Source organism: Conger conger, chromosome 3 (genome assembly GCF_963514075.1).
Source record: "Conger conger chromosome 3, fConCon1.1, whole genome shotgun sequence".
Lineage (NCBI taxonomy): Eukaryota > Metazoa > Chordata > Actinopteri > Anguilliformes > Congridae > Conger > Conger conger.
Window position 1 is genome coordinate 69,472,926 of NC_083762.1, and position 8,546 is coordinate 69,481,471.

Below are 8,546 nucleotides of genomic sequence, written 5' to 3' on the forward strand. Positions count from 1 at the left end.
GCCTCTGAAGCAAATGGGGCAGCACAACCTAATTTATTTTGGGTGGATCTTTGAGGCGATTGGACATAACAGGGCTTGAGTGGGTCTCTGAGTGGAAAGATATCCCCCTAAATGAGGCATTCTCTCTGTGAGTGATGCTGTGGCCAATTATGCACTTCCCTACATGATTCATGAGTCATGAGTCATAGCCTACAAGTCTCATGAGTCATAGCTGTCAGGATTCGATTTGAATGGCTGTGGAGCGGCTCGCTGTACCAAGAGCAAGTGCCTTAGCTGGATGTGCCACATGGGAACAGACAGAACAGAAATGGCTTGATTGTATCTTCATAATTTCACCCTTTCATGAGGTCTGCTATAGCCTGGATTCAACTGATTCAGTTGATAGATCAATTTGATTCATTGGATGAGTGGCTACACTAAGAAAAAGCTACTCAGTGGAGATTTGCTATTTGATTTGTGGAGATTTTTCTGGAATTTTTCAAATTCCGCCTCCATGTTCATTAGTATTCTTCCAAATAAAAACATTTCCATAAAAAAGCAAATACTGGCATATTAACTGTATTGCTGAGAATATACACTCACTGACTACTCACTGACAAAAACGTGCTGTTAATGAGAGAGATCAGAGGAGAAGGGTCAGACTGGTCAAAGCTGACAGGAAGGTGACAGTAGCACAAGTAACCACACATTACAACAGTGGTATTCAAAAGAGCATCTCTGAACACACAAAATGGATAGGCTACATCAGCAGAAGACCAATAAATCAAAAAAATAAGTTTCATAAATACCTAATAAAGTGCTTACTGAGTGTAGGCCTGCATACTGCAACATCCTTGGTGCTTAATCAGCTGTACCACTGTGACTTTACAGCATGTACACAATGGGGCAGATTCTGCGAACAGGTGTATTACTGGAGGGATGGTTACAGCTAAATGAGGTCAGGGAGAAGTGTGAGGAACATTGCTATCAGCAAGAAAACAAAGTGCATAAGATTCAACAGAACACAGATTAAACGACCTGTAGTGTAGTGGTTACGGTACGTGACTGGGACCCGCAAGGTCGGTGGTTTGATCCCCGGTGTAGCCACAATAAAATCCGCACAGCTGTTGGGCCCTTGAGCAAGGCCCTTAACCCTGCATTGCTCCAGGGGAGGATTGTCTCCTGTTTAGTCTAATCAACTCTGGGTAAGAGTGTCTGCCAATGCTATAAATGTAATGTCAAAAAAAGGCACGGAGAGACTTGTATAATTACGTTTTTGTTTAGATTTCTTGTCAGTAGAGTGCAAAATACATTATTTCCAGAAATTACTCCTCAGGCAAGTTAGTGCAACAAATACATTCATAAGTCATGAACATTTGCATTTTCAGTGACCACGATTTGATTGTAGGAATTTGGTCCTTCGTAAAGTAAAACTCCAAAGTTCAGGTCAATAACAATTTATTAATGTAACAAGAATAGTCTTTACAGTATGAAACACACTGGGTAAAAAGGAAGGCAGTTCAATTACAACACAGTGTCTACAGGCACTAGCTTTGTACCTCTTTCCCAAGGCAAAATGTAGCAATGATATGGCAGGTTACCAAATGGTCATTGTTACTTCTATGCATGTCTGCTCCCTTCTGACAGCACTCTTTGTGCTCCTGCATCACTGGCACTGTCCACATAAACACTCATGCATGCTGAGGCTGATTACTACAAACAAGTGGCCATTGTCACCTCGGGGTATATCTCTGGTTCCGGTAGGACATCAACCACCCCCCTTTGAGCAAGACTCAGTCAGTCTGTCCCAGTTCAAATCAACCTCTGGGCATACTGCGACAGATTCGATCAACTAGAATTCCGTACATAGTCCACAATTACAAAATGGAGTAATTAAGCTTGCTTAATTATGTTACAGTCTTCTTTTCTTGTACAATCTTAGGAATTACCATCAATCTAAAATACAGTGCATCCGGAAAGTATTCAGAGCGCTTCACTTTTCCCACATTTTATGTTACAGCCTTATTCCAAAATGGAATAAATTCATTTTTTCCTCAAAATTCTACACACAACACCCCATAATGACAACATGAAAGAAGTATTTTTTATTTTTTATTTTTTTATTTATTAAAAATAAAAAACTAAGAAATCACATGTACATAAGTATTCACAATACTTTGTTGATGCACAATTACAGCCTCAAGTCTTTTTGAATATGATGCCACAAGCTTGGCACACCTATCTTTGGGCAGTTTCACCCATTCCTCTTTGCAGCACCTCTCAAGCTCCATCAGGTTGGATGGGGAGCGTCGGTGCACAGCCATTTTCAGATCTCTCCAGAGATGTTCAATTGGATTAAAGTCTGGGCTCTGGCTGGGCCACTCAAGGACATTCACAGAGTTGTCCTGAAGCCACTCCTTTGATATCTTGGCTGTGTGCTTAGGGTCGTTGTCCTGCTGAAAGATGAACCGTCGCCCCAGTCTGAGGTCAAGAGCGCTCTGGAGCTGGTTTTCATCCAAGATGTCTCTGTACATTGCTGCATTCATCTTTCCCTCAATCCTGACTAGTCTCCCAGTTCCTGCCGCTGAAAAACATCCCCACAGCATGATGCTGCCACCACCATGCTTCACTGTAGGGATGGTATTGGCCAGGTGATGAGCGGTGCCTGGTTTCCTCCAAACATGACGCCTGGCATTCACGCCAAAGAGTTCAATCTTTGTCTCATCAGACCAGAGAATTTTGTTTCTCATGGTCTGAGAGTACTTCAGGTGCCTTTTGGCAAACTCCAGGTGGGCTGCCATGTGCCTTTTACTAAGGAGTGGCTTCCGTCTGGCCACTCTACCATACAGGCCTGATTGGTGGATTGCTGCAGAGATGGTTGTCCTTCCTCCACAGAGGAATGCTGGAGCTCTGACAGAGTGACCATCGGGTTCTTGGTCACCTCCCTGACTAAGGCCCTTCTCCCCCGATTGCTCAGTTTAGACGGGCGGCCAGCTCTAGGAAGAGACCCGGTGGTCCCATTTACGGATGATGGAGGCCACTGTGCTCATTGGGATGTTCAAAGCAGCAGAAATATTTCAGTACCCTTCCCCAGATTTGAGCCTCGAGAATATCCTGTCTCGGCGGTCTACAGACAATTCCTTTGACTTCATGCTTGGTTTGTGCTCCGACATGCACTGTCAACTGTGGGACCTTATATAGACAGGTGTGTGCCTTTCCAAATCATGTCCAATCAACTGAATTTACCACAGGTGGACAGGATGCACCTGAGCTCAATTTTGAGCTTCATGGCAAAGGCTGTGAATACTTATGTACATGTGATTTCTTAGTTTTTTATTTTTAATAAATTTGCAAAAATTTCAAAAGACCTTCTTTCATGTTGTCATTATGGGGTGTTGTGTGTAGAATTTTGAGGAAAAAAAAGAATTTATTCCATTTTGGAATAAGGCTTGTAACATAACAAAATGTGGGAAAAGTGAAGCGCTGTGAATACTTTCCGGATGTACTTGGATTGCAATTGGAAACACATTGTGATGCCTCTAAGCACGTTTTCAATGTTCATTCCAGATAAAAGTTAATTAATTCATACTGATTTCAGCTAATCTCCTATTCTCCTATTTCTCAGCCTGATTATGTTTACTAACGGAACAGATGCTTCCGGTAATGGATCAATTTTGGTCTTCAACAGGTTCCTGTTTGATTACACTTGTCCATAATGCTCAATTTCTGAGTAGCCAGAAAATTCAAACAATTAAACAATAAATAAACATTAAATAAACAATAATAATTTAAGGGGATCCCACTGGGCTGAGGTGCATGGGAATGCGACGTCCAACAAAATCAATTAAACCTTCTCAATGGACATTGTGACATTTCCCCCAAATTATGGTTCAGTGACATTGTTTATGTAGTTCCATGTGCATTTAGTGATTATATTTTTTATTTTAAGAGTGCTGTACGTTTTTGCCCTGAGAGGGTGCTTGAAATAATGTAAGCAAACAAATAAAACAAGCCTCAAGGCTAACCAATCATACACAGGCTCCTGCCGGGAACGGCCCCCAGGCGACTGCCCAAAATCAGACCTTGCGTCTCACTGTCAGATGTGGCACCGTCTTATGCATTGCTCTGTTATATAACCCCACAGCCGAAGCCGCAGCCTGGGTCAGTGTGTCAGGCGGACGGGCCCGGGGAGGAGTGCGGTCTGGAGGGGCATTCAAGGGTGGCCGAGAGGGGGTATAGATAGGAGGAGACATGCGCCTCCTCTCACTTCACACCTGGCCGACCATTCTGGCACCAGCGTACTGTGTTCTAGAACTGGAAGAGCTCCATTTTGAAATAGGGCTACGAGGGCCAGTGTGGGGGGGGGGGGGGTTTGGCTGTCAGGGTAAACGAAAGAGCCTTTGTCAAGCGGACAAACAACACAGCGAACATGCAGGGCAAAGTTATTTATGTCCATGGGGCTGATTTTGCAACGGCGCTAATTCAGAGTGAGCCCGACTGAATTAGCAAGAGAGTGATAAGAAGCTTTCCTAAACAGGCCCTGTGAAATTACTAATGAATGCTGAGCAAGATGTTTTTCTGACTGTATGGCCCACCTACTACATGACCATGGTTATACAGATGGTACAGCTTGACATTCCATTTTCTAAAGTCGGCATTCACAAACAAAAAAAAGTAATTACCCAGGTTTTGGGCAGAAGAAAAGATTAACTTATCGAACACTAATTTCATATGAGAGGATTTTCATATTCATTATTTTACTATTCAATACTGCCCAGTACTGCTCATTTTAATCTCAATGACAGACTGTTTCTCATTTTCTTCATACAAATATCTGTATTTCTTCCCAGTACCGCAGGAAGAAATATAACGTACTGTTGTCTGAAAAGCCATGAATTCCATAAATATACAGTGCAGTCCATAAGTATTTCTGTTCTTTTAGCTCTCTCCTCACATACTCCACCACGCTCAATATGTACCATATTAACCATATTAAGCAAACTTACAAAAGGAATTACATCCCTTTTCATACAAAGTCCCCCCATTTTAAGAGACCAAAAGTAATTAGACATCTCAGCTGTTTCTGATTAGTCAGGTTTATTGAAATGCTTCCTTATTGCAGGTATATGAAAGCTTTGAGTATCTAGTTGTGATTCTACGATGTTGACTACTTTTGGAATCTGTTATTGAGGTGGCCAATATGAGGGCCAGAGTTGCACCAACGAAAGTCAGTGCACATGTGGCAGCCATACATGCCCAAATTATCACACCTTCACCATGTTTCATAGATGAGGGGAAGTTCCTGTTATCCTCAACTTTACTCTTGCCATCACTCTGATACAGATGAGTAACAGTAACAGTAACCTGACCATCCTGTTTTTAAAGTTAACTAATGGTTTGCACCCTGCGGTGTAGCTTGTGTATATGGGTTTGTGAAGTCTTATGCAGAGAGCTGTCACCGATACACCCAATCCTGCTTCCTGAAGAGTGTTTCTGATCTGTCAGACAGGTATTTGGAGGTTTTTCCTCATTACGGGGAGGATTCTTAGGTTTTCCTGGGCCGGCCAGCCCCTTTGCAATTACTGAGCTCATCAGGGCTGACTCTCTGCTTAATGATGCAAAAAGTTGTATTGTCCACGTACTGTATACTTTGAATGGTCCACAGTCAAGTGATAATTTCCTATGATAATGAAACAAATGGGTTTATTGGGGTGGGATCGTATATATTTCAATACAGGATCCCACCAAGGGGATTGCGTAAGAGTACTAGACAAGATAATTAAAACGCAGGCAAACTCAGTGTTTATAATTATTGTTTCCCTAATGATTTGAAGTGTATGGCACGTTGCATCATGTATAATGACACTGTTTTTCCAATGAGAAAATTAGCCAGTGGTCTTACTCACCAGATTCATTCCCACAGAAAGCAAAAGTTCTCTAAGCTTTAGCAAGGCTGACATCTGCTGGTGAAAATCATGATTGCAACCCTGGAACCCTGCTGCACCCTGATTAGATCTGCATTTAAAGGGCTTTTGCCAACAGCTCACTATTATTCTGTAAACATTATTCGGCATATGGCTGTTTCATACTGCAGCTATTGCACCAGAGGACTGGATCCAGAGCAGTTGCAGTTGGGGTTACAGCCGGGGGGAACACAGCCGAAATCCCCCTTCCCCCCAGAGAAGTACCTTGGCCCAAATGCCCCACTTTTGTCGTTTTAATCACCAGAACTTAATGATGTGCTTGTTCATACCCAGTATGACAAATTCCCTTCAAGAGGCAAATGTACATTTGTGTAATTAATGCATAAAATGTGACAGCAAAGAACATCACAAACATTTTTCAGTGATTTTCACTTCACTCCATGACTGGCTGTTAATATGGCAGGATTTGCTGAAACTCGAACAGCCGGTTTAACAGGAGAGAAGGTGAATACAGATCAGGAGATCCTGAAAGATGGCGAAAGATATTGTGAAAAAGGTTTTTTTCTTTTTATTCTACTGCTTGCTAAGGAAAACATATTTCGGCTGCCACAGAAACATAACACAATAAAATCAGAGTAACCTTGTACACGTCAACATAAATATTTAATTGTGGTAGAATGAGCAATACATCACGGCACACCGAATAACATCAACACTGTTCTGTACTGGTCATGCCCGGCCTGAAACCATGCTCAGACATGCGTGTGAAATACTGAGAGAAGAGAGGACTGAAGGGACACAGCTCAGTCATCCGAGACTGCCCATCATATGACCGCAGTTCTTGGCAGAGGCGGGAAGAACGGTTCAGTTCACCATGTCGACTCATCTGTGAGTCATTCCTTTTGTTTGTAGTCCAACTGGTCTCCAACTAGGGTGTCTCAGTCAATGAGTGGACTACAGCCAAACACATTTTGTACAGACTAAATGCTGTCCAGGGCCCTGCGTCACGAAGCAAGATTACGCAGCTGGCTGGATAACTGCACTGAGTGAAACCCGGAACCATCTCAAATCAGGAACATGGGCTGAATTAAGAAGAGCTGTTCCGGGTTTTACTCTGTGGAGTCATCCAGCTAACCCCATAATGCTGCTTCAAGGTGCAAGCACCAGGTTAGCACATTCACAGTTTGTCAACAAACAAACCAGGCGACATTAAATATAATTTAATGATACCCCTGCCAAAACTTCTAAGCTTTAAAAGAACCATCAACACGCCTGAGGTGATAGAAAACGGCATAGGAAAAGTGAGCGTGTGACTCTCAACAGACATGAGCAGTAACTGTCTGTGCAGTATGGCATCTGAGATGAGGGATGAAGAAGAGGGGGTGCATTAAACAAAATCAGACAGCATATGAATACCACTCACAATCCAAATGTTATCTTTTGTCGTGAATTTTATTTAAAAATAAAGACAAAAAACAATATACATATGCACAGTATTTATAGAGGATGAGTGTAAAGCTATTGACATTGAGGCACTATTTTTTCTTCTTTAAATACAGGACTTGCTGCCGGAACTGAACAGTGATGCAGCCTCAGACTACTGGTTCCAAGACCTGCACCCGCCAAACTTACTGAGCTCAGAACCCTTCGCACTGTATAACATCCAGCTTTCACGTAAACAAGCGCCTTGGTACCCTTCTGAAAATAACCGAAAATAACCCAAGTAATCTTCCTCATTAGTGGTTTGCAATATTCACGAAGGATGAGAACTTGTCCGCAGGTTATAGCACCAAATAGGCACACCAACACCACAAATACCTCATCAGCCACTCTGGTACAACACACCCTAATACTACTGTACAGAGGATGCAGATTTCAGATTTAAAGCAGTTGGATCCATGTTAAGATTCGCCAGCAGCAGCTGGCCATTATAAAAATAAATCGAAGCTGCAAAGTGTTAAACTAACAGGCAGAAAATGCAGGTAAAGGCTTACTATTGCAGATGTTATAAAATAGCCAATCGCTTAGATAACCCCAAACTGCTTCATCACATCAGCCTTTCTGACCACCTAACATTTCCAATTTCTGGAAGTACAGTGGAAGACAACGTGTACACAGATGCGTATTTGTACTTCTCAGAACAAAAAAAAAGATAAACTCACTAATAAATGTGTACTCAGAACTAACTTTTAAATAATATCAACAGTGACCTTTAGTTTCTTTTTTCCTGCAGAACTTGAAAAAAATACATCATAAGAGGACCTAGTGAGTGCTGCACCCTTGTGATAGGCCAATTCATCTTTCATTTCATACAGGAAATGTAACCGATTAAATGCACAGAAAACGGCCATTTTACTTGCATCAAACTTTTTTTTTTTTTTTTTTTTTTTTATCAGTTCATTAGTCAGACAACAGACTGCTTAAAGTAGATATTTTTCTCTCTGAACACACTTAATAATGCGGACCCCTCAAGACAAGAGCAGCATGCCTGTAAAAATATACCAACACGTCTTTCAACTCTGTGGTTTTATTCACAGCAACTCCAGCGGCTATAAGCCATTTGTTCCATCACACCGGTTTGGAGCCTTGTACCTGGAATTCACTCGTCGCTCTGTTTTGGCTCCCCTGCAGGTCGCAGGTCTA